This window comes from Arachis hypogaea, chromosome 18 (genome assembly GCF_003086295.3).
Source record: "Arachis hypogaea cultivar Tifrunner chromosome 18, arahy.Tifrunner.gnm2.J5K5, whole genome shotgun sequence".
NCBI lineage: Eukaryota > Viridiplantae > Streptophyta > Magnoliopsida > Fabales > Fabaceae > Arachis > Arachis hypogaea.
In genome coordinates this window covers 35,841,198-35,847,112 of record NC_092053.1, presented here as the reverse complement: position 1 = coordinate 35,847,112, position 5,915 = coordinate 35,841,198, and positions in this window count along the sequence as shown.

Here is a 5,915-nt window from a genome sequence, read left to right as displayed (position 1 = left end):
GAACTAGGAGAGTCAATAACACTATCTGAACTCTGAGTTCCTATAGATGCCAATCATTCTAAACTTCAATGGATAAAGTGAGATGCCAAAACTATTCAAGAGGCAAAAAGCTATAAGTCCCGCTCATATGATTGAAGCTATGTTTCATTGATAGTTTGAAATTTATAGTATATTCTCTTCTTTTTATCCTATTTGATTTTCAGTTTCTTGGGGACAAGCAACAATTTAAGTTTGGTATTGTGATGAGCGGATAATTTATACGCTTTTTGGCATTGTTTTTAGTATGTTTTTAGTAGGATCTAGTTACTTTTAGGGATGTTTTCATTAGTTTTTAAGTTAAATTCACATTTCTGGACTTTACTATGAGTCTGTGTGTTTTTCTATGATTTCAGGTATTTTCTGACTGAAATTGAGGGACTTGAGCAAAAATCAGATTTAGAGGTTGAAGAAGGACTGCTGATGTTGTTGGATTCTGACCTCCCTGCACTCAAAGTGGATTTTCTGGAGCTACAGAACTCGAAATGGCGCGCTTCCAATTGCGTTGGAAAGTAGACATCCAGGGATTTCCAGCAATGTATAATAGTCCATACTTTGGCCAAGTTTAGATGACGCAAACTGTCGTTCAACGCCAGCTCTCTGCCCAAATCTGGCGTCCAGCGCCAGAAAAGGAGCCAAAACCAGAGTTGAACGCCCAAACTGGCACAAAAGCTGGCGTTCAACTCCACAAAAAGACCTCTACACGTGCAACACTCAAGCTCAGCCCAAGCACACACCAAGTGGGCCCCGGAAGTGGATTTATGCATCAATTACTTACTTCTGTAAACCGTAGTAGCTAGTTTATTATAAATAGGACCTTTTACTATTGTATTAGGCGTCTTTTTGACCATCTTTGGACGCCTGGTTCTTAGATCAGAGGGGCTGGCCATTCGGCCATGCCTGGACCTTTCACTTATGTATTTTTAACGGTAGAGTTTCTACACTCCATAGATTAAGGTGTGGAGCTCTGCTGTTCCTCAAAGATTAATGCAAAGTACTACTATTTTCTATTCAATTCATCTTATTTCGCTTCTAAGATATTCATTCGCTCTTCAACCTGAATATGATGAACGTGACAATCATCATCATTCCCTATGAACGCGTGCCTGACAACCACTTCCGTTCTACATTAGAATTGAATGAGTATCTCTTAGATCTCTTAATCGGAATCTTCGTGGTGTAAGCTAGAATGATGGCGGCATTCAAGAGAATCTGGAAGGTCTAAACCTTGTCTGTGGTATTCCGAGTAGGATTCAATGAATGAATGACTGTGACGAGCTCCAAACTCGCAATTGCGGAGCGTTAGTGACAGACGCAAAAGGATAGTAAATCCTATTCCAGCATGATCGAGAACCGACAGATGAATAGCCGTGCCGTGACAGGGTGCGTTGACCATTTTCACTGAGAGGATAAGATGAAGCCATTGACAAGGGTGATGCCTCCAGACGATTAGCCGTGCCGTGACAGGGCATTTGGATCATTTTCCCGAGAGAAGACCGAAAGTAGCCATTGACAATGGTGATGTATCACATAAAGCCAGCCATGGAAAGGAGTAAGACTGACTGGATGAAGATAGCAGGAAAGCAGAGGTTCAGAGGAACGAAAGCATCTCCATTCGCTTATCTAAAATTCTCACCAATGAATTACATAAGTATTTCTATCCCTATTTTATTATATTATTTTTGAAAACTCCATAACCATTTGATATCCACCTGACTGAGATTTACAAGGTGACCATAGCTTGCTTCATACCGACAATCTCCGTGGGATTCGACCCTTACTCACGTAAGGTATTACTTGGACGACCCAGTGCACTTGCTGGTTAGTTATGCGAAGTTGTGAAGATATGTTTAGACCATGGTCCTGTGCATCCGTTTTTGGTGCCATTTCCAGGGAATCAATTTCAAACAACAATTCACAACCTGAGTAGCAATTTCGCATACCAATATGATTTGCATGTATTCACAATTCCTTCCTAAAATTGTTCTATGATTGAAAACTTGCTTCCTAAAGATCTTTTAATTGCATAGTTTTTTTATTCTATCCTCCTTTATACCATTCGATGCCGTGATCCGTGTGTTAAGTGTTTCAGGTTTCATAGGGTAGGAATGGCTTAGAGAATGAAGAAGAAGCTTGCAAAGATGGAAGGAACACAAGAAGTTGAGGAGATGACCAGTGAGAAGTGACGCGGGCGCATGGCTCACGCGACCGCGTGAATTGGAGAAAATCACAGTGACGCGCTCGCGTGGCTAACGCGACCGCGTGGATTGAAAGCTGCTCAAGTGACGCGAATGCGTGGATTGGAAGCTGCTCAATTTAAGTGATTTATTCAATCCTTCACCCACTTATTCATGTAAATTGCATGGTTTTACTTTCCCTTCCTTATTATGTGATATATGTGAAAAACATGTTTCCTATGCTATAAACATATTAATTTTAATTATCCTTTATTTCCATTCGATGCCGTGATTTGTGTGTTAAGTATTTTCAGGTCTCCTAAGGCAGGAATGACTTAAAGGATGGAAAGGAAACATACAAAAATGGAAGGAAAGCACAAAATGGAGTTTTTGAAGAAATTGGAAGTGACGCGTCCGTGTAGACGACGCGAACGCGTGCTTTGTGCAAACTGGCATCCGCGTGAACGCGCGCATGACGCGAACGTGTGACTCACACGAAGTACAACTGACGCGGAAGCGTGCCTGACATGACCACGTGGAAGAGCAGAACTCCAGATGACGCGACCGCGTGACTCACGCGGACGCGTGACAGACGCCACGTGCAGAAACTGCAGAAAATGCCCCCAGTGATTTTTGAAACCCTTTTGGCCCAGATCCAAGTCCAGAAAACACATATTAGAGGTTATAAAGTGGGGGAATGCATCCATTCAAAGGGGAGGCCCTCTATTATTCACTTTTCATAATTTAGATGTAGTTTTTAGAGAGAGAGGTTCTCTCCTCTCTCTTAGGTTTTAGGATTAGGATTCCTCTTAAAGGATTTAGGATTTCAACTCTTTATCAGGTTCAATATTCCTTTTATATCTGTATTTATTCTAGTGCTTTTATTCGTATCTGACTTATGTTACCAATTTGGCTTATGAACTCTTTATGTTTAGATTGATTTTATCTTATTAATGCAATTGAGGTATTTCATATTTATGATTCTTATTTAGCTTTTTATATTCTTGGCTTTAATTGATTAATTGGAGACTCTTGAGTTATCAAACTCATCGTGATTGACAATTGTTATTTCTGCTAATTGAATTGGATTCCACTAACTCTAGTCCTTTCTTAGGAGTTGGCTAGGACTTGAGGATCAAACTAATTAGTCCACTTGACTTTTCTTTGCTTTAGTAAAGGTTAACTAAGTGGGATTAAAACTCAATTCTCATCACCACCGATAAGGATAACTAGGATAGGACTTCCAAATTTTCATACCTTGCCAGGAGTTCTTTTCTTTTATTAGTATTAATTTATTTACCCTGTCATTTAAATTATTTGCTTCTGATTTCAAAACCCCCAATTTACAAAACTTATAACCAATAATAAGAACATACCTCCCTGCAGTTTCTTGAGAAGACGACCCGAGGTTTAAATACTTCGGTTATCAATTTTAAAGGGGTTTGTTACTTGTGACAACCAAAACTTTTGTACGAAAAGATTTTCTGTTGCTTTAGAAGCTATACTTACAACGCGATTATGTATTTGTGAATTTCTTTACCGATAGAAAGCCCGATCGTCAAGTAGTTCCCCAACTTGATTGGGAGTTGATTAAAAGGAGAACCTTGAGTTGGAATACTCAAGAGTTCAATTGTAATTGGTTCGTTGTTGGTTGGCTTGTTAGTCACTAACTCTAATCCTTCCCAAGGGAGAGGATTAGGACTTGTGAGTAGAAGTTGACTTTTAACTTGACTTTCCTTCATTCGTTGAGGGTTAACTAAGTAGAAACAACTACTAATTATTAATTGATCTTGAGAAAATTCCAACAAGGATAGAACTTCCGATTAATCTTCTCCCGGTCAAGATTTTTATTTAAATTACATAAATTCTCTGATTTAATTTCCTGTTTATCAAACTCAAACCATTTTGGAAAACCTCTGATTAATAGAATAGCACATCTTTCTGCAACTCGTTGGGAGACGACCTGGGACTCATACTCCCAGTATTTTATTTCTAAAGTTTGTGATAACTCTTTTCTAAATTGGCAAGTGGATTTTTGCTGGTCAAGAGCTATACTTGCAAGCCATTTTTCTTAATAATTCTTAATCTGCAAATTTTTGCCACGTCAATTTTTGGCGCCGTTGCCGGGGAGTTACAATAGAATGCTAAGTTATTGATTGGAATTTATTTATTTGCATTTTATTTTATCTTGCTACTATGAGCTGCATGTTTCTTTCATTGAATGACGCATTCACTTCCTAATCTAAGCTTGCCAGTATTTGGTCCTGAGATTGAAAGAACTATTCCATGTATAAGGCAAGCTCAGCATCGGTTAGTCCTCTCCGAGGACGAATCCGAAACGTCACTTAAGGAAGAAACAAGCTCCCTTTCTATTGATTCGGTTGATTTACATGCAGGTGACATGACAACACCTAGGAGAGTTACTGTCCAGGAAGCTGGAGCCCCTGATTTTACACTGCAACCGTATCAAGCGCATCACCCAGCGGTGGCTGTAGATTTTGAAATAAAGACTGCACTACTCAACTTGATGCCCAAGTTTCATGGCTTACCTGCTCAAGAGCCTATCAAGCACCTTAGGGATTTCCAGGCAGCCTATTCTACTGTCAGGCGTGATGGTGCAGATGAAACTTCTATTTTGTTAAAAGCCTTCACATTCTCTCTTGAGGGAAAGGCGAGAGAGTGGTACTACACTCAACCCGGAGCAACTGTTTCTAACTGGGATACTCTTAGAAGAGAATTTTTTGAAAAATTCTTTCCAGCTGAAGTTACTGATAAACTGAGGAAAGACATTTCCACGATTGTTCAGGACGAATCCGAGACTCTCTACGAATACTGGGAGCACTTCAACGATCTTCTGGAAGCATGTCCCCACCATATGATTGACAAGATAGTGTTGTTCGGCTACGTCACACAGGGCATGAAGCCTCAAGATAAGACCATATTGGAAAGTGCTAGCAATGGGTCTATGAAAAAGTATAAGACCACTGATGAGGCATGGCAATTGATCAGCGACTTAGCTGAATCCACTCGGAATCACAGGCAGAAACAAAGCCGGTCAAAAGCTGTTGCAGAGGTATCTTCTAGCAAAGAGACTACTACTCTAACTCAGAGTATATGTGAAATGACCAACTTACTAAAGCAGATGCAGTTGAGTCAACAGCAAGCTCAGCCCTCTCCACCACAGCAAAGCCAACAGTTGGTTCCACAAAGAGTATGTGGGATATGCACTGATTATAGTCATTATACTGATGAGTGTCCACAGCTCCAACAAGAGGACAACACCTTGGCATCCACTCACAATTTCTATGACTGCCCAAATCAAAGCCCCTACCAACAAGGCAGCAACTACAACCAAGGTGGGAACTATAACCAGAGTTGGCAAGACAACTCCAACCATTGCTGGAGAGATAATTCCAACCATGGCTGGAGAGACAACTATAACAGAGGAGGCAGAGACAACCAAGGAAATCAGAGGTGGAATAATAACAACAACAGACAGCAGAACCAGAACCAACCTTACAGAGCACCTCACCTAAGGCAAGCCCAAGCACCTCAGAACAACCAACAGCATGTCCCTCAAATCACTTACCCCTCTTCTTCCAATGACGAGTTGCTTCAGTCCATTACACAAGGACAAAAGAACATGGAAGGTACACTTAACGGTCTAACATCCACTATACAAGCTCTCATCTCTCATATGGG